The sequence below is a fragment of the Meriones unguiculatus genome, chromosome 17, assembly GCF_030254825.1.
Source record: "Meriones unguiculatus strain TT.TT164.6M chromosome 17, Bangor_MerUng_6.1, whole genome shotgun sequence".
Taxonomy (NCBI): domain Eukaryota; kingdom Metazoa; phylum Chordata; class Mammalia; order Rodentia; family Muridae; genus Meriones; species Meriones unguiculatus.
In genome coordinates, this window is record NC_083364.1 from 79,435,073 (window position 1) to 79,456,625 (window position 21,553).

The 21,553-nt window shown below is 36.3% G+C and overlaps 1 long non-coding RNA gene across 1 annotated transcript in view; it reads right to left on the bottom strand.

The window, feature by feature from the left end:
• LOC132648593 (uncharacterized) overlaps nucleotides 1-19,195 on the bottom strand; it is a 63,184-nt gene extending 43,989 nt beyond the window's left edge. Inside the window, exon 1 of the long non-coding RNA XR_009587024.1 lies at nucleotides 18,956-19,195. This is a non-coding gene — a long non-coding RNA (uncharacterized LOC132648593). The remainder of the gene's footprint in view (nucleotides 1-18,955) is intronic.
• Between the last annotated feature and the right edge of the window lie 2,358 nt (nucleotides 19,196-21,553).

Sequence of the window (21,553 nt, forward strand, 5' to 3'; positions counted from 1 at the left end):
CATCAGATCAATTACCAAAATAATCGACATGTTATCTATGATAACCATAGGGAAGTCATGATACTAATTTACCAATAGCCTTGTGGGCCACTATTTGAGGGAGGAATAGCACAAAGAATGCACAGATACAAGAGAGTTAAAAAGCCAAACTATGGTCTGATCAAGGAAAGGCAATCAGTTAAACCCACAAAACAAGATGAATTCTACATCTTCTGCTGCCACTGACAGAGAAGTGTGCTAAACTAATCGGTGCAAGTCAACCTTTGTTTCACTTTTCATCAAATTCTGAGCTCATTCGCAGTCTCGCGTTTCGGAAACTGTGCTTCATGTTTTCTGTGTTGATTAGCGACATGGTGGCTCGTTGCTATGTTCTTTTCTGTCTTTCTTTAGCTGCTTCTATATTTCGTTTCCTTCTTTTCCTTGCCTTTCTCATTTCTTTCTTTCCTGCCCCCCCCCCTTCTCTCTGGGAGTGTGCACTCAACATCATGTTTCCTTCTCGTGGCTACTTTCTCTTTTTCGATCTTTGTGCTTCAGGCTTGCTCCCACCCCTGATTTTTCCCCCTTTTTTCTTTCAAATCAGAAGCCGGTACGAGCTGATTTTTAGAGAGCGATGTTTGACTTGCATCTCTTTATGGATCGTGTGATGTTTTCTTTGGAATGTCAGCGAATGGTTGGTTGTTTTTTGTGTTTGTTGCTACAGATCTGTTGCCAAACTGCTACCTTAGTTGGTCCTGCAGTGCTGCACTGCCTGCTGGGATTGTCTGTGAGAGTAAAGTGACATAGCTGCAGTACCAGACAGTATTGGCTGGAGGATGGTGTCCTTTGCCTCCCTTTTGTATGCCTTTTTTGTATGCTGTAGAGTCACGGATTGCTAGCTCTCTCCAACAAATAATTCAGAAATACTGCTACCGTGGAAAGGGAAGGTAACAGTGTACTGCACTGTCATCATTACAGGCAGAGACTGAAGAACAAAGAAACTGGTGCCTTGTATGCTGTACAAACCAGCATAGCCAAGGCCAAATGTTTTAGCTCTTTTGGGAAGAGTATACAGATGCACATGGACCCACGTTTTATTTAGACCTACATATTCAATCATTAATATGCATGAACACTTCTACGATGCACATTTTCACTAATAGCCATTTATTATTTTTTTAAATATTTAAAAATTAAAGACTACTAATATCCTGTTGGTTGATCTCACTCCAACTTAGCATTTCAACACAGTTTAAATCACATTGATGAGTCAGATCCTGGCACATCTTGTCTTCTAATTCCTGTGAAATGAGAGCATAGCTAATAAAAACATGAAGCTATTACTTTGATTAAAACTCCCAGCATGTATATATATGCATGTATACACACATATACACATGTGCATATATGTGTGTATATGTATATATATTTGTGTATGTGTATACATGCATATATATAAAATGATTGATCTCTACAGACCCGCCACATTACTGGTTGCCTGGTATCTGGTGCTGGGTGGAGGCTTTGCATAAAAATGGAAAGGCTCTCATTTGCTCTTTCTTCAGTCAAAGGGGGAAGAAAATGAAACTGTAGAATAAAATCTAGGACTGTTAAAAAAACTGCTGGCATTAATTTTTTTTTTCTGTGTCACGTGTGAGCCTGCCTGGCTGCTTCCTGAGGTGGGGACCCTGGCGAGACCGTGCAGGAGTCTGTTTCCACACTGCACTTGCAGATCTGTCTTATTGATTAGCAGGGAAAAGGGTGGGGATTGGAGGGGAGGGGAAGGGAGGGAAGCTCTAACTGGCGACTGGCTCATTGAAGCACAAGACATTTTCTTCCGGGAAGATGTCAAACAACTGAGAAACAGCCACAGAGGAAGTGGAAAGGTGGAAAAAATAAGGACGAAATGAAGGCGTTTCTTAAGAGGCGCGCTCTCTCTCTCCTCTCTCTCGCCTTTCTCTCTCCTTCCATCATATGACCTGCAGAGGCTAGAGTGACAGCGTCATGCAAATGCCGCAGTCCAGCAGGTCTGGGAGAGGGTGGATGCCAGACTGTGCGTTAATGTTAATGATGAGCGCAGTGAAAATACCAGCCGCCGCCACCCCTTGCACACAGAAGCGCTCTGAGTCAGCATCAGATGCTAGCCTGACTCGCCGTGTGTCTGTATGCCTGTGAGCGCGCGCGTGCTCGCTCGGGCATCCGTGTCTAGCCGAGGGGAGGGGGTGGCGTGTGAGTGCGTGGAGGGTAAAAAGCCAGTCAGTCAGTGAGAAGCAAAGGTACGTTGGAGAGCAACTAAAATCTGACTGATTTCCATCTTTGGAGCATCAGATGTATTCCCTAAGGAGGATGGGTCTCCGTGATGGGGGTGGTATAATTATGTTAATGTCATATTTATGGAGGGGTGAGATTTTTCATTCTAATAATTGGTTGGATGCTGTGGTCAAAAATTGTAAAGCCATATTCAGTTTTAAGGAAAAGCATGGACTTTTATCTAAGGACTGTTAATTTTTTTTTTCCTTTTTGCTTTTTTGTGAATGCTGCTTTTTGGTTGTTTCTTTTGGATTTTTTTAAAAACTATTTATTTGGAGCCATAAGTGATTCAGTATGGGAAATCAAATGATAAACAGAAAGAGATCTTATATAATGATGCATTACATCACGGAACAGAATATTTAAGTCTTACAAGGCAAAGTAAAGATCTGGGCAGGGGTGGGGGGGTGGTTAGAAAGGGGTGTGGTACTAGGGTGGGGGAGGGGGACACTTAGCAAATATTTTGTTCAGCCTAGCTTTCCTTGCAGCTTGCCTGGAAATGGATGATTCACCTGCCTACAGGAAAACACTCTAAATCTTTCCATTTGCTCTTTCTCTTTTTCTCTCATTCTTCCTTTCTCTCTCTTTCTTCCTTTCTTTTTAACCTCCTCTTTTCCCTTTTAAGATCAACCACTTCCGAAGAACCAGATTCCACTTCTGTGTCCAGGAGTTCTATGTTATGCTAGTGTGATTGTTTTACCCTGCATTTCATGCTACTAAACCCTTGATCATTCCTAAAGTAAAGATTCTGTTACTTTACCACAAATAAGACTAAAAGATGGGACGGAATTCGGTGAATATATAGGATTAAGATTGTGTATTTGCAAAAGTAGTGAACTTTATAATGTAATTATTCAGAGAAAAGAATCTTTTCTTTTCTTAAGATGTTGCCAGGATTTTAAGTTACATGCTTTATTAAGTGGCCTTGCTCAAATAACTATAGAGTGTGCATGGAAATATTTGCTGTCTGAATAGATTGCATATTGAAAGAGAAAAAAAAACAAGATTAATAGGTATTAAATTATGACATGTAGAAAGTTTTTGTTTGAATCTTAACTACAATGGTATACATTTAAATCAGATTTTTAACTGTTGTATATCCTGGGCCCACCATAACAGTTATGATATATATAAAACTGCAATACAAGCAAAATTTCAATTAGGGTCCCATTAACTGGCATATAATCCTTTAATGTAATTGAAGCGGGTGTTGCTGAAATATTTGCCAGCAGCAGGTTTTAACCCATTTTTTTTTTTTGGTTGTTTCTTTATCTGGATAGAATGGAATGACTGCTAACTGTTCATTGTCTGCTTTGTTTCTCTTATTCCTCGTTATTGTAAGTTCTAATCTGTAAGTGCTCATCATGATTATTTGGCTCATCTTGACTTTCATGTGACACATATGTTTCTATTTGTGTGTTTCAATAGTATTTAGAAGGAAAAAAACTGACTGAACCCAACTGTAATTCCTAGGCTGTCTTTTTCACTGGAAGAAGAATTCTCCTGCATCAAACCAGACTTTTCCTAGTCCCTGAGACCCTAACTTGTGAGGTATTTTAGTAACATCACAAGTCAGGCTCTTGGGACCTAGGCGGAGAGGTACCAGCAGCTTTGGACCTTATTGATTGTCGGCATAAACCACCAGAACAAAAGAACAGACATAGATTCTGCCTAGGAGGAAAGAACAATGCTTTTCATTTTAATCAGCAAGGGTTTCACCATGATCCACCCCCCAAAATACAAACTGCACTCTAAAGATATGGCACAGTAATACCGAATAGCAATTATATTTACTATGATTACTGTATAAAGGTATTGTAAGAGATATGTATTAGAAGCAGAATTAAAACAGACGTGTTTTTAAATGCTTTGGATGTATTTTAAGATGATCAAGAGAATATGTTCTTCATTATAAGAAAGTTGTTTATATTCATAACTTTTTATATGCATAGAATTATATACACTAGTTACTTGAATAAATTATATATGCCTTCATAGAACTGTGGCCTAGAATACATAATATATGATTCTAATCATACTTCAGGCCTGGAAAAGAAACATTTTGCAATCTTCTTTATTGATCCTATTCTGGTTGATATTAATTTGTAGAGAGTATTGCTTTATACATGGTAGTTTTAGCCAGAGTTTTCTTTAGTCTTTTGCCCACATAAAATAGTCAATATGTATTAACAGTCCCCTTTTCTGAGATTCACAAAGACAATGTTTAGAGAAATACAGTGCCTTTTTAATGTCTTCATTTCACTTTGTGTGATAAAGCATTAGATAGTAACTATGAAATCAGATGCCCTAGTTTATGTGTAAAACGCATTTGAGATGCAGACTTTGATCAGAATTTTCATTAATAGACATAAATATCCCATCCGTAGCCTGTGTGGCGCCTTTGCCTTTTTTTTTTTTTTTAGTCATTGACATGTCGAACCTGTGTTTTGTATCTATAATCAATACCTCTTTTCCAAATTTGCAGTAACATTATAAAGGCTAAGGCTTAAAATCAGATGGCTTTTCATGACACAGGCAGCAGAGTAGTGACTGGTGTCTTAAGCCAAATCCTGAACCATAAACTGTTTTCTCCACTGTTAAAAAAAATGTATGAATCTACTTTAGAATGTTGTGTGAAGTCTTTGTTCACTTTTCCTTGAGGTTGTTATTATTGCTTATGACTTGAAATATCAGAAATTGCAAAGCATCCTTATTACTTCCTAAACATAATATAAACCTACACTATGATTAAGTATGTGTTGATATTGCATCTTTTCAGATTTCTTGTTGGCCTCCTCCTTGCCATTCATCTAGAAGCTTGACGATTTAACTGTCTGTGCATATAAACATGTTTTACAACTCCAAGTGACATGAGGAAATATAGTGAAGGTTTTTTGTTTTTATTTATTTATTCATTTATTTATTTATCTATCATTTATTTATTTTCCTAGTCTTTATCTTTTGCTGCTTTTAACATCATTCTTGTTGAAACTGATTTTTTTTAAAGCCAGAACTTTTTCAGCACAAAGAACTCTATGTATGTGTAACTATCTGTGAGCATCAAAAAACATGATTCTACTTAATAGAAGGTTTACACAACTGGTCAGAGCTAGCCTATTGAACAAAATACCATATAGAGGAGTGTGTTTACTGACACCTGTTTTACAATAATCATAAATAATATGCACATGATGTCTAATCAATTTAAATCCAAGAAAAAGGAAAGAATATTTGTCAGCTATAATGAACTATGCTATATATAACTTATATTTCATAAGAGAAAAATACCAAAATAAATTTCAGTTCTCCAAAGCAAATGTCAAGTGTGTATATGTGTTTGTGTGTGTATGTATGAATATATGAGTAATAAATCTCACAGCTTTAAACATTCTCTGTGCAAATACCGTGTGTGACATTATGTTTTTTGAGAGAACCATTCACAAAGCTTCCGTCTTACTCCATGAAGGTGTGTGTACAGCTCAGACTGTATTTCTATAAGCTACTTTATGCTGTAAGTATGTGGATTGATGTGACTCCTGCATTTCTCTCTCAGCTGTCGCCAGATAATGCTGTCCTGTGGCTTCATAATGTGACTTGGAAAACCATATCATTCTAAGCTTAAAATAAAGGGAGAGATAAACAACAAAGAGTGAGAAAATGAAGCGGTTGCATACAAAAAGCAGTGATATTAACAATCCAATGGCTGCTGGGTTGGGAAAGCAGCCTGAGCCAAACGCATACATTAAGAGCTGTGGGCTGCCCATGTGAGCCTGCTCAGTGTGTTGGAAATGAGAGATCGCCTCTTCCCTGACACCAGCTTATCTTACATTTTAATTTTGAGAGAGTGAGTCACTGTTCCACATATATCGACTGGCCTCTGTTTGAGTCTCTCTCTGTCTTAGATTGTTTACTAAATTACTGTCAACTCGAAGTTTCTTTAAAAAAATTACTCAACTTAACCATTTACCAAAGACTAATGAAATAATAATTTTCCTTTTGTCTCTGCTGTGTGACTCTGATAACACTGTGACACCTGTGGTTTTAGCTTTAGATCACTTTTAAGGGAAACATGGATTTTTTTTTTCTAAATGATAATTTTTAAAGCATTTTAGAATCCATCAAGGAGGCCATCCTGGAATTTTGCCAGATCTTAATATGATCATATTTTCTTTTAAGATTCGTGAGATCAATCTCATTCTCAGTTTAAAATTCCTAAACACTTCAGTCTTTCACTGACACAACAGAAGTGTAAAGATATTCTTAAATCATTTAGTAATTTCTGAAACAGGCAGAAATAGCTCAGGGGAATTACAGTACAAATTAATTACTAATGAAATTAGAAAAGGTGGTGTCCACCTTAAATCATCTTCCAAATGGCACACAGGTACAGGTGCCCAAGCTTGAGCTAATATACCTTAAGTATGCAAATGACCTTGCAAGCTGTCGTGTTCAGATGAGTTTGGAGAAAAGCAGTGCACAAAGGAAGCAATGAATCCCAAGTTCCCTTGCCATTTGCACACGCAGCCTACTTGTCCACAGGCAGCAAATGCAGACACAGATTTGATGCCTGGATTCTTTTGTCTAATTTGTTAGAAGACTTTTAATTTAATACTCAAATCCCACTGATTGCTAAGTGACTGCATTTGGAAACAGAAAACAAGGTTCCTAATATAAAAAAAAAATCCTGGGTGTTTGTAAACATTTGAAAATAGAGTTTATCCCTGTAACTCTGCAAATACATATTTAGTATGCTGAAATTTAGTTGCCATTTATATCTATGTGTCAGTTCCACGTTTAGTTTCCTTATCCATCAATGATCAAGTACACATTGGGGTTTGTGTGTGTGTTTGTGTGTGTACACTCGCGTGTGTGTGTGTACGTGTGTGTGTGTGTGTGTGTGTGTGTGTGTGCGTGCGTGCCTGTCTACATGTCTGTATGTCTGTGTATCTCTGTGCATTTCTGGAAAATGTTTAGTGAAAATAGCATAAACACTGCGACAGCTTCCTGATGTCATCCATACTGCGTGATTGCCGACTTCAGTTTTCATTGAGTGATAGGTTTCCCATGTCACTTTGTGTGAAACATGCTACATGTTAACCTGAATGTGATATTGTACCAGTGGGAAGTTTGAAAGCAGAGGAAGACTGGAGGCAATTGAGATTGATTTAAAATTAATTTGTTTCATTATCAATCAGCTAATTCCATGAATATTTTATGGCAACTTCAAAATGAAAAATTCTGAGAAATTGGGAAACCTGCCCCGTTGATGATATTATTAATGTGATTTTAAATTTGTTCTAGAAATAGTTAATTACTTACCAAATAAGGACAGAAACAGTCAAGGATGGCATCTGTTTGGCCAAGTGAGTAAGAATAGTCACTGGGTGTTGACTTGGTTGAATAAGTTATGGGTTTTTTTTTTTATAGAAGCAGTTTTAACAATCTCTCTTTTCTATTTTTTTCTCACTCAGTGTTGACTAGTATCTGACAATTTCTGAACAAGTGAATGAATTTTCTGTGGAATTCTTTTTTTGGTTTGTTTTTGACTTGGGTAGTTTGTTTACTCTAGGAGTCAACATCAATTTTATACATCCAAAATGGCCATTCTTGAAATCTTCTGAATATTTAATAAACATATAAGTGAAATATAGGAAATTATGTAATTATATTATGATTGTGTTTCCATCTCAGGGAACGGTCAGAGTAATGTTGAATTGAAGTGAAGCCCTTGGTTTTATGAATTTTTTTTTTTTATAAATGTCTTTCTTCTAGTAGAATTCCAAATCTTACAGGGGGAACCAATGTTTGCTGCATTCTTACTCTGTTATACATCACACTGAAAGGCTGGTCTCAGCATTTGTAAACTTTAGGGGCAATTTCTACATTAGACAGTATATTTTTTTTTTCCTGAGGGATTGTAGCAGTCAGTTCCCTCCATTTTTCTCTCTTCCTGGCCCCCTGCACCCAACATGGAGCCCTTTCAACTTCTTCAAAGAAGTGGGGGAGGGGTGCGGGGGAGGTAGACTCTTTATTAATGGAAGAAAACAAACTGGCTGCTGGACTTCCGAGACAGCTCTCTAATAATGAAGCTGAGCAAGCTCTGTGACAAAGAATTCTTGAATGTACTAAATATATAGAGAAGCCTATTTAATTCACCAGAGGGGCTTAGAGGACAGGAGCACAAAGTTTAGAATTCAATTCAAGCCATGCCAGAAAATGAAAATGTACTTTAAAAAGGATTTCTGGGACAATTGTTCAAAGAAATGTCAACTTTTAAGGTTCTTTCTAGAATGAATTTTGTACTCTCATTTTATGTGATGACTTTTTCAATTAAAAAGGAAATGATTAATAGAATCTCAAAGAAATTGTATCTTATAATTAAAGAAAATGTGTTTTCTTTCCACAGGATCCATTCTAGTGAGGCCCACCAAGTACATTGCCTAAAAATAACCAGTTACATGGACGGAACACAGAGATAATTTTATTTTTATGACAATTAGACATAATGGAAGTGCTCATCGTATTTCAAAAGAAAAGTATTCAGCTTTTATGATTCCAGCACAATTCTACATAACCAACATTATAATTTAAAATATTTTAAAATAATTTAATTAGTAAATTCTGAAAAAAAATTGTTGATGAAAAATATTACCATGTGATTCTAAATTTACAAGATTAGAAACATGAGTCTAGCCTTATCACATGGTTATTCTGTGAAGAAATTCTGTTTGTCTGTTGCCTCTCAAGCTAACAGACATGACATTGGTAAGGAAGACTCACTTCTACAAGAGTATGAAATTTATCAACCCCAATACTATGATAATGAATCACTTATAAAGTTTACTGAGGCCAGTAGGAATGTGACTCAAGGAAGAACCTACCTGAAGAAGTTTTCCTAACCTTTTCTTAGGATTAACAGACTCTAGAGAAAAGTATGTTTCTGACATTTGTGAGGAGAAACATGCTCTCTTGTTGCTTCTCTGGAGAGGTCATGGCTGAAAAGGAAAGACTAGCTGAGAAGGAAAGACTTCAGAACTCACAGGTCCCTGAATGCATATTGCTGACTCGGTATGAATTATTTATTCATTAGCCCATTACTTCTGTGTTTAGTCCCTCTCTGCCTCTGCTCGCCTGTTCCATGCTCTACTTTTTCCTTCTTTTTTCTCTACTGTGTTGACATGCTTAAGTGGGCTATCACCATTGAATGGCAAAAGTGACAAGCTACAGCATCTTTACATTTTAATATTCCAGAAAGAAATAAAAGACAGAGAAGGGGGAAGAGGGCATAGACAGAGAGAGAGACAGAGACAGAGACAGAAAGAGATCCTTTTTTTCTAAACAACAACAACAACAAAAAAAGCCTTGTTTTGCTTCCACGCCTATCAGATTAACCTAGCAAGCCCTGGGAAGCAAGAGAATGCCTCTTAATGGTGCATAGTAAAAGAAATACCAGACCAAACCAAAAAAGAGCGTGACTAATCATCACTACCTTCAGACTTGTTTACCACTGATACCTCATCTTTGCTTCCCTTAATGAACTCAGTAGTACTTATAACCACGTGTAACACTGCTGTACACATCATGACAATGAAGAATTGTCTTGAATGGCCAATCTCAGCCATAAGCACCATGGAGATTAACTACATTACCTCAACATTTCCCATAGTCATTTAGTTTGTGACATATATTGACACAGTCAGCATTCTTGCCAGTTAGGGATCTGAAATTTTATAAGCTAGGATAATTAGAAATAGAAGTTTGGTAAAGAAAGAATTTGTGATTTTATTTCTGTAGTCAAATCTGTGTATGATAGTTACCATAGGATGTGACCATTTGGTTAAATATTTTTAACTTTTATTATCAAAGTTACAGAAATCTCTGTGGCTAAATCTTCAAATCCTCTTCTTTTGCATTATGAATTGGCCAAAATTTTCCTTTTCTTTAGTGAGTTTGTCTACATGTGGATATTATATTTATAGTTGTACATATTTCTTGTATATGTATGTATGGCAGCTACAATTAAATCTATCAGGTGATAGAGTTTCATATTTTTGTGAGGAACAGTTGAAAACACTGTTAACAACAGTTAACACTGTAGTCCAGACTGGCCTTGAACTTTCAGCAATGATTCTGCCTTAATAATGAGCCTAGCTGGCTAGATTCTTCACAATTTATCCTTTATTTTTGGCACTGTTGTTTATCATGGTATGACCTGGGCAGTTTTTAACATTTTACTGTCAGTTATGACTACTTAAGAAATCTTTCTCCCCGAAAAGAAGATTAATTTGCTATGGACAATGATTCTAATGCAAAACACTTTTACAGTGCAGTTAAACAAAGCTATAAATATAATTTAGAGTGTTTGAAATTTTATTTTAACGTTCACAGTACTTGTTACTAATTAATCAAATTATAAAATTATGCTGTGGTTTCTAGTATATTAACATAAGCTGTCATATTTGGAACATCTGTTTATGCTCCTGTTTTTAATATATGTTTCTGGAAGGATGAAATATCGATTGCAATAAATAACGTTTGTAATTTATTCTACAGAAGGAAGACATCTACTTCCCTTCACTAGGCCTATTTATCTCCTGCAGAGTAAATCTTCTAGATTGTATTCTATCATTCCGTTATCAAGATGGAGGGGCAAAGGTTCAGGTCTTAGTTATGCCTCCCTGATTGGTTAAGAAAATTGGCGCTGTCATGGCAGCCTTTGCAGACACTGCCGTACCAGACCGTCAGCTGGTACTATCACTTTGTCGCGCTATAAATCAGCCTCCTAATGGCTAAGGCTGACACTGTGACATTTTCAAGAACAGTAAAAGACTTGATTTGAGTGGAAATCAATTTTGTTTCACAAATCTTGGGTTTCTATTCCAAGCTTTCCTTGTTACTTCTTTATCCTACCTGGGGTTTTCATGACCATCAAAATATTATTTGAATTTTATATCATGAATTTTTCAGTTTAAAATAAAAACATGTTCTTACTTCAATCTTCATTATTAATTAAGAAAAATCTGTTGTTTTCTTTTTAACTTTATTTTTTAAAAGTCAATATGAAGCCAGATTTTGTTTTATTTACTGATGATTTTTAAATGATGATAGCATTTGTGCTTTATTATAGTTTTGGGAAAGTATTATGAAATGTTTCATGATTCAAAATTGTATGCCTATTAGCTTTTGGTTATTTAATAATAAATGATATAAATTACCAAGTATCATTGAACTTTAGTTAATCAGGTTTCAAGCATGAAATTCTCGAAAGAGTATTTTGATTTTGTGTGACTACACATTAGTAAAGGTTTTAAGTATTAAATTGTGCATTTATGAGCCATTGGTGGAAAGCAGAGGATTGTGCTGGGTAGTTCCAAGCATTACATTGTATCAGCATTTTAACTATCAGGTCCAGAGACCCTGGAGAGACTCTGTACTTGACAATGTGAAAGGACGTTTCACTTGGGACTTGTATGACATGGATGCTGGGTACGTAAAATATCTTCTTTGTTTTCCATATCTTCTGCACTTGAGAAAAATTGAGGTCTTTAAAACCACAGAAGGAAAAATACTGCCACAGTGTCCTCTAAGAATGATCAAAACCAAATTCCTGGGTATCCTAAGAAAAATGTTAGTTGAAAGATTGGGAATCCTCTCCTTCTGGTTACCAAAATTCTTAGTAGTCATTTTCTTTGATGTTCATAATGAGTTCTCAAGTCTATCTGACATTCAATTTTTAGGATGAAATAATTTTTTATTGTTAAAAGGGTCATTTTAAAAAGTCCTATGGATAAGTGTAATTATATCTGATTACAGACAAAAAAAACTTCCAGCTGTTAAAATTTTTATTCATCCTTCAACTTACTCACCCATTCATGAACAGTGATAAGGTATTTACAATAGTCTCTAAGAGAAGTTCCCTAAGGACCATGTGGTTGATTTCCCTAAGGACATGAAAGCTGGTTTGTTAGTAGAGATATGCAACCAACTAAAATATCCAGGAACAAAATAGACTATGCTATATTTCACGTTGAATTTAGTTGCTAAATTGGTGTGTTTCTTGAAAGGTTGAAATATGGGTGCTTAATGAAGGGCAGAGGTAAGTTTGTGAAGGACCTACAATAGTCACAGAGCCTGTGCTCATGATGGGTAGATAGGGAGCCATGAGTAGACAGATGTAAGATTGCTTACAAGCCAACATTCAATTGTTTCTAGTCAGTATGGCTAAAGAGCTCAACAGAGATTATGTTAGAACTAAAGAAAATTTTCTATGAAGATACATCTTACTCATCATCTTGAAAATTCTAACTCAGTATATTTAGGAAAGAGAATATACAGATACATGTTATAAAATCTCCCAGATGCATAACTAGCGTTGTAACTGATAAAGAGTAGAGCAAATGATGCAGGAATGAGAGAATACAAATAAATGAACATATGTCAGGCTTACAGCAATTCTACTGAAAAAAAAAAAAAAAGTGGAGATCTAAACTAGGATTATCCAACCCAAACTCAACATATCCCTTAGATTTTATAGTTACATACCCACATAAAATTTTGTCTAAAATTTTGAATGAATGCCCTCGTCTTTAATTATGGTCTTTTTTATGGGTAAAAGAATCCAATAGTGTATGTAACATTTCCAGGACACTGAACCTACCCAAGATTTATAACCAGTGATGCCAATCATGTGAAACAAGAGGTAGATCTGAAGTCTCAGATGCATAGAACTTAGAGGCTTTAGAGAAAATGTAGATTGCATAGGGACACAAATTATATCGAAGAAGAGATGGTGTTGTTTTACTTATTAATGGCAAAAGGAGAATCATCATAGTCCCCTTTGAACTGGCAGCAGTTCCTTGTGGCCCCTTATTTCAGGAGGTAGAACTGGGATATCGGGCTCCAACTTGGATATAGTATGCGTACCCAAAGCTTATGTGTTTACCACTTGCATCTTCATTTTGGTGTCACTGAACCTTTATGAAGTAAGTCCCATTAGAAAGACTTGATGTCACAGAGACTATGCCCTTGAAATGGGTGGTGGAACCCAAGCCCTCTTCTTCTTCCTCCCTTTTTCCCTGGCTATCAGATGAACAATTTATCTCCACCAAAAAACCTATGGAATATATTTTCACAAGTAGAAAATCCACGGGGCTAACTGATTGTGAAATGGATTAACCAAAGTAAGTAAAAATAAGCTATTTTCTCCTTGTAAAAATGAACCCTCTCGGAGATCTGGTTTGGAAGCCGAGAGCTGACTTTCACGCATGATGTGTGTGTGACACCAAACAAAGATGTCAAGTAGTAGGAAAAACTGTTGAAGTTACTACAAAGCTGAGGAAACCATTCACCTCCAAAGAGAACTAAACACTTGAAATCAGGGGTGCAGACTGCTTCTGTATTGGGTTATCTTTAATGACTTTCATATTTTGAGGGAATCTCAAGATGATCATCAGTCCTCAGATATGCTGTTTATTTCCATGCTGTAAAAAAAAAAAAAAATAAAAGAAAGAAGGGAAAAGCACAAACTATTATTCTAAAGAAAATATCTGAAAATATCATAGCATTTAAAACTATGCTCTCAGAACATCAGCACCAGGAACACACAGTTTTGGAATTGTGTGACAATGGACACAGGCTTTGTTCTTGGTATTCATTCACTCTGAATGTAAATGTAATTTTTATTTCCTTAGATGCTGGGGGATGAGATGAGAACTGTGCCCAAGTTTTAGGAATATATGGCTTGGGGTGAACCCAGAGTGTTTCTGTCTTTGTTCTAGGTGTTCCTAAGCCTAAGCCTGGAAGCTTCTAACCTCCATACAATCTAATCTCCTATAAGTCCGGACCTTGGAGGCTTTAGTTTCCAGCCTCCAGCTGCTAACCTAGGCCTAGAACTCTGAGACTTATTGCTGAATAAGCTTACTTAAAGAGTAAACAGTTCTTTTAGAACTCTGGTTGGTTGTTCCGGCTCAAACTGCTCTCCAAGCTGAGTGATTCAAATTGGCTTCTCCTGGTTTCTCACTTAATTGCTCTACTTGGAGAAACTGCATCTGAATTCCACAAATTTAACTGCACTGACTGCAAGAACTGACCACAACTACAAGAATCAACTGAACTCAACTGCATTCAACTGAAGTTCCCTGAAAATTCAACTCAAGTGTCTCTCCCTGCACAGTTCTTAAGTAGCCTCTCTTTCCTGTCTGTTCTCACAACAGTTGGGTATTTCCTGTCTCTGACTCATTCTGTCAAAACTTCCTCTGATTTCTCACTTTGTCTGCCTCTCTTTTTTTGGGTCTCACTTTGTCTGTCTCTCAATTAGATGTCATTGTTTGGGATTAAAGGTGTATACTAAGAGTGTGGCTATATTCCAGGCAGACAGACTAAAGGTGTGTGGTGTGTCTGCATTCCAGCCGGATCACACAGACCTAGAAGGTCTTTGGATGTGATCCCTAGAGCTACTATAGTTTTGGATTAAAATTCCTCGATATCTGAGAAAGTCCAGAAGGGTAAAAACTAGACATTTGCACAAATGTATTTACATGTTCTTCTGAATGAGACTAATTTTGAAATATGCAATAGGGAATGTAATAAAAACAAAATATAGAGACTTTTTGTCTTAATATTTGTCTCAATGATATGTTTTGTTTGTAAAGACACATGTATTTCTTTGAACTGTCATTTTGTGAAAAATATCTCATTTTAAACTTCTCCTTCAGTGATCTATGTCCTAAAAGTACCAGAACCCTTCCCCCTATAATTAGAACTATGTTAGTATTACAGCTCAAGTTAAACATAATATTAATTCTGCTGGTTTGATATTTTCATGGACCGTCTCAAAATCTTGTCAGATTTTCTAAAGATGAACTAATTTGCTTACAAAATAAAATATTATTTGAGAACAATAGCAGTTGTTCATCCTATAAAATTATACAATTAAAAATTAAGATAAAGAAAAATAACAAAAACTCTAAGAAAATCTCAGAGAATAAATCTTACTATTATACAAATATACTCATGTGTTTTCAAGGTCTTATCACATATATACATACAATTTTCCCACAGCTCTTATAATTTTAACTTGTGTTTTATTTTTGAAATACTAAATGATTTCACTCATGTATTATTTTAGCATATGTTTATTGCATTATAATTTACTTCAATATATGAATATAACCAGTTGGATTACAGAGTACATTTTTACACCATTTTTGGTTACCTAATGTAAACACTACTCTGAAGATCAATTCTCTGAAGATCAATCAATACTTCTATAAGTATATGTAGTAATTTCCTTGGGATACCAAGTGGGACAAATGATAATTGCTTGAAAGAAGAGACTGGATGTACAAATAAGAGACAAGAAGGGTCAGGAAGATGGAGGAGGTGGAACTGACAGAGCCTAGTAAAACTCTGTCATGAAAGCTGGGAGACTTAATCAATGTTACTACCTATCCAAATTACACTGGTGTCTTATATTTTACTCTATTCAATTAATTAATGACATTTATTTCTCTAGTGGATGAAAAGAAACAAGAGGAAAGTAAACAGAATATTTAAACCATCCATTACATTATCTTCTTGATTGTACAGAAAATGTAATGAGCTCAAATCAAGCTTTTTGTCTTAGTAAAAATGGAATTAATTTTATTTTTAATTTCTAAAGAGCATGGCCAGCTACATTAGCCCAGTTTCATACTAGATATGGCATAGAAATTAATCACAAAATAAAGTAAAAATATGATATAATCTAGAGGCAATTGCCCGTCATACCGAACACCATAAAACACGGTAGGCTCCGAGCAGTAGGAAGAGAAGGAAGGGAACACTGCTTGTTCCGCTTGGCATCCCCACCTCTGTGGGAAACCAGGCAGACAAACAATGCGCTCTAGATGAATAGAAAGACAGGAGTCGTAGTTCTTGCTTTGGAACCTGGGAGACCACTTGCGTACATTTGTGTGAATGACAGAAAGAAAGAACCAGAGAGGGACTAAAACACCCAAGTCTCCGTCTAGCCATAAAACCCACAAACTTTCCTCATGAATACCCATTAACATCCATCAACAAACTCTGAGAAAGGTTTCCATATAAGCAAGAAGTGTTAATAACGTGTGAATATCGATGGAAAATTGTAGCATTTTAGAGGACTCAAAACACAAGATAATGGTATAGCTTAACCAGCAATATAGTCTCTAATAACAGTATTACTTAGCTGTAAGCAGAGAGACATTCCAAGAGTGAGATGCCCATGCCTGGAAATATATTATCAGAAGCTAGTTGAGACCAGAAAGCATATGAAGCTTTACTAGAGAGAAAATATAAATCATATTCTACATTCTTGAATTTTATGAACTACGCAAGTCCACTCTAAAGTGGTAGACCCAATAGCGATGGCAATGCTCACTAGAGTTGTTTTGCTTGTCACTTCTCAGTGAGTCATAGAATAACCCTTAAAAATTGGACATTTTGCCTTTTCATAAGGTAGCAAAAGCTTTAGGTTCTCTATTTCTACTCATTACTCCCCCTCTTTCTTTGAATACAAATATGTTCTTGGTCTTTAACAGCTAGGCCTTTATATTTTTCACTCAGTCAACCAATACATTAAATATCCTCCATATGGCAAGCAGATTAGTTTATGCTGTCAAATTATTTTCAGCTATAATTTATTATATTGTATTTGTTTAATGATAATTGAACATATTAGGGTCTTCATGTTACATGAAGCATCTGTCTCACACAATTCTCATTCATGGATTTAGGATCACATTTTTTGTGTTTTTTTTTAAATTATTATTATTTATTTTTTTATTATTAATTACACTTTATTCACTTTGTATCCCCCTATAACCCCCCTCCTCCCCTCCCGATTCTACCCTCCCTCCCCCTTCTTCATGCATGCCCCTCCCCATGTCCACTGATGGGGAGGTCTTCTTCTCCTTCCTTCTGATCTTAGTCTATCAGATCACATCAGGAGTGGCTGCATTGTCATCTTCTGTGGCCTGGCTGCTCCCCCCTCAGGGGGAGGTGATCAAAGAGCAGGCCAATCAGATTATGTCAGAGGCAGTCCTTCTTCCCATTACTAGGTAACCCACTTGGACACTGACCTGCCATGGGCTACATCTGTGCAGGGGTTCTGGGTTATCTCCATGAATAGTCCTTGGTTGGAGTATGAGGCTCTGGGGAGTTCCCTGTGTTCAAATTTTCTGGTTCTGTTGCTCTACTTGTGTGGTTCCCGTCCTCTCCAGCTCTTACTATTTCCCACTTCTTACATAAGATTCCATGCACTCCACATTTTCAACACACACACACACACACACACACACCCCTCTACAGATATGGAGGAGATACTGTGATGCTAAAGAAAATGCTAGGGAAGAGTTTAGGTAGATTGTGCTTTAGAAAATCAGGAAAAAGCCCTGAAAAATCATTGACTGACAGTCTTGTAAGAAAAAAAAAAGTATGATTTCCTTATTGGTGCTTCTAACATCTTTCTTGGAAATTCAAGCAGATCAGAGAAAATGGTGAAATTTGGTGTTTTGTTTTACTTCCCAAAACTTGAATCTAGAGGCTAATCATATGTGCTAAAGTTGGAGAGCATTTGCTTCAATCGCTCTTGCAGATGCTTTCTGATGAAACTGCTTCATTTTCTAACCTAATTAATTCATATACATGGAAAGATTAAGAGAAAAAAGTTTCATATTAGAAATTGTAAGATACATGTAGTGTATCTGACTTCATTGTTTTAGCTGGCATCTTTGCAAGCCTTTTAGTTACTAGATCTCAAAAACATCTGTCTTAGGAAGGGATATTTTCTCTGGCTTTTATTTGAGGAGCGTTTAGCTTAAGGTCATAAGCAGAATCTAGCTTACCTTAAAGATAATAAAAAAATTCATTTTGTGTTGAGATGTGTGTTTTATGTGTGTCTGTCCCCCGCCTCCCAACGTATCTTCTATAGTGCTTAACCTCCTTTAATTCACCAGTATTTAAAGAATTTGAAGTTGCAGGTTTCTGTATTTACCTAATTATATACTCAATGTAGATAAAGTGTGTTTAAAAGATTTGACATCCATAAGAAAATACACATATATCAGATATCATAAGGAAATCTAATTTATTGGAAGTTTCAGGCTATCTTAAACATATCTGTGCTGGAAGAAACCTCCTTTCCATTTTCTGTTTCACTTGCATTACCACAAAATTATTCATGATATGAAAGATTATTATCATATCCATATTTCTTCCTTTATTTCAAACCTAATGTGTTCATGAGATATACATATTTGCATGTTTATACACAGCTATCTAAGCAATTTTATCTTGGTACTACAACTGGATAGCAGGATTAAGTGGCTATATTTTGCTTCATTTGTGTCTTATATCATTAATGACATTACAATTATCAAATATAATGAAATCCAATAATTATAACTACCATGTCTTATAATGTTTTCCTCATGATTTAAAAAGGGGGCATCATATCTGAATCCTACTGAAAATGGCAGGTACAGTTAGCATTTTTTATTGCGTAACTATTTCCATGATACTTATGCATATGTCTTTTAAAAATACTGTATTCACAAAGCAGTCTTATTTCTACAATTCAGAAATCTAATGTCCTTCAAGAAACAACTACAAACTCACAGAATAACAAAATGCCTAACATGCCAGCACTTACCTCCCTGTAATGCTTGATTCTTCTTAGCTCAATATTTCAAACTTAACATTTCAGGAAATCATTTCACTTGAAATTATAGGTAGAGTTGAATAAGAAAAATAAACTCTCTCCTATTCTCGAGTTCATCTTTCACCCTTTGGAAAAGCAAACATTGTTGCTTCAGTTCCCCAAACTTTTTTTTCTCTCAAAAACATCTCTTCTTCTAGAAGACAGAGGCAAACAGAAAGAGAATGAGTTTGCTGGACTGGGAACTTTATGAAAATGGTGCTGTGTCCTATTTCATCTGAACTTCTGGGTGGCAAAAAGGAGGAGAGAATGGGCGGTTGTATTCCCTTCTTTAAAGTTAATTCCCCTTAGCTTGTTAATAAGCAGATCATTTTTAAGTCCACAGGATGTTTTGATTGTATTTTTCTTTTCATCAATTGTTACCGATATTAACGTGAGAAGACAGTGTTAGGCATGTACAGAATGATCTGCTTTTCTTGACAAACTCACTTGTTTAAGATCAAATGGCTACAGCACTGTTAGGGTTACAGTCTCCTTCCCTTCCTCCTTATTCTCAACAGCACTGGAGCTTTTTCCAAAGTTGCCATGGTAACACTATATCTGGCTGCTGGCTCCGTCGTAAGTTATTGAACTGAGACTGGCTTTTGGTTTAGCAGATAATTAGGTTCTGTCTCACAGGTTCATTTTCCTGTGACTGGGACGTGAATATGACCTACAGCTGGCCTCAATTTCAGTGTCACAGACAAAACTTTAACCCTTCAGAGCTCCCCTGGCACAGTCCTGAGTGTGGCTTATGAGGCAGAGTACACCCAGTGCCACTCACCCACACCTTGGGGAGATTACCGAGTCCTCATATAAAATTCTATGTTCACTGTAGCACTGTGCTACAGGAGCATATGGTCAGGAACATATTAGCAATACACACCTTCAAAATTAAAAAGGTCAACAATATGATGAATATTTACATATTCTTTATATAAAACACAACATTGCCAAAGTCATTTTACTGTCATTATCTCTCGAACAATTTTAAAGTCACGTGAAGGTTTGTTCTGTTCAGACTGAGATCAACAACAGTAATAATATTATAACCTCAGGAATATTAGCATGGTACTTTTATTGGCAGCTTTGAGAACTATTTGCTTATCTTGTCACCTTTAAATGTTACAGATTTTAGCTGGTACTGAAAGGCTGCTCTGAAGCCAAAGGTGGACCTGTTTGACAGGAAACAGCAATACTAATTTGTTGAAATGCAAAAATGTTCATTTAGGCTGGAGCCATATTAGTGTGGAAAACTAGCCATATTTGCAGAATAAATTTGTCAGACTTCAGTTAACGATTTGCTCTTTGTTTAGAACAAAGAAAAAAAGCACAACATTGAAACTAGATATTAAATTCACAGTGCACACTCTGACAACGAGAGCTGTGGGGATAGTCAGAGCAGGTATGTCTTTACAGGTAGAACAATGACAAAGGCCTTTAGGGAACCTTAAAGTGTTCTCTAAAGTACATTGCTGGAATTTTAGCATAAAAAGAATAGATGGGCATAGGAGGAAGTTGAGTTCAGTCTAATCAAAATATGAATTAAAGAAATTCTGTAGCTGGACACTCAATTCGGTTCACAGTGATGAGTTGAAGTTGTGAAAGAGAAGATTAGGACATTAAACAGTTATCTGTGTCTAAGCTCAATGTAGAGCACATTTTATTTTAATCAATGTCTTCCATCCTCGAAGTCCAGGTGAGCATAATGGCAGAGGGGTACCAGCCTTGGCAGTCCTGAGTAAGAAGCCAGCACATTACCCGTGTTCCAGATGCAGAGATTCTAGAGGACAAGGCTGAGGTTGGAGTAGCTAGAAGCTACTCATTTAAAAGAAGACCATTGGATGAGGAACTGTTTCACCTTGTTATTAATGAACTAAGCTCCTTTTAGCCTATCAGAACAGACCAAAAGCTGTTTTCTTATTGATGACTAAAGATTGTTTGTTGAATGAATATATGAGTTCTCCATTCTTTTTCAGTGCTGAGGATTGAACTCAGAGCCTCATGCATGGTAGGCAAACACTCTGCCACTAAGCCATTCCCCATTGAGTCCTCCATTTTCTGTGTAATAAGAAATAAGCATTTGATTAAAATTACAAGGAGAACTTAAAATATGCATAATTTTCAATTTAAATAAATCTTTTCATTGCCTTATGATTCCTAGTAACCTCTGATTCCTGCAAACACAGATTATCTCTTGCTGCGTTGTTGCAATGGCCAGAAACTGGAATTATTTATCCAATCTTGTTAACCAATCTTGTGTTTCACAGAGAAGATCTGGTGCTATCTAGAATACAAATTACTTCGCATCAATCTTCTCTTTATAGCTGCCTGTTAGTTTCCCTTGCTGGACTAGCATAGCAAATTCTGTGTTATGAAACCCTTATATGACCTTGTCATACCTGCTTCTCAGCATAACCTCCTTAGTGTGTTCCCCCTTTTCACCCTTTACCTTCCATTTCCTCTATTGGACGAGCATGGGATCAATGGATTGTGTTAGTCTTTGCTGTTCCCACAGCAGGAATGCATGCTTCCCCCCACGTCTTTTGCCTT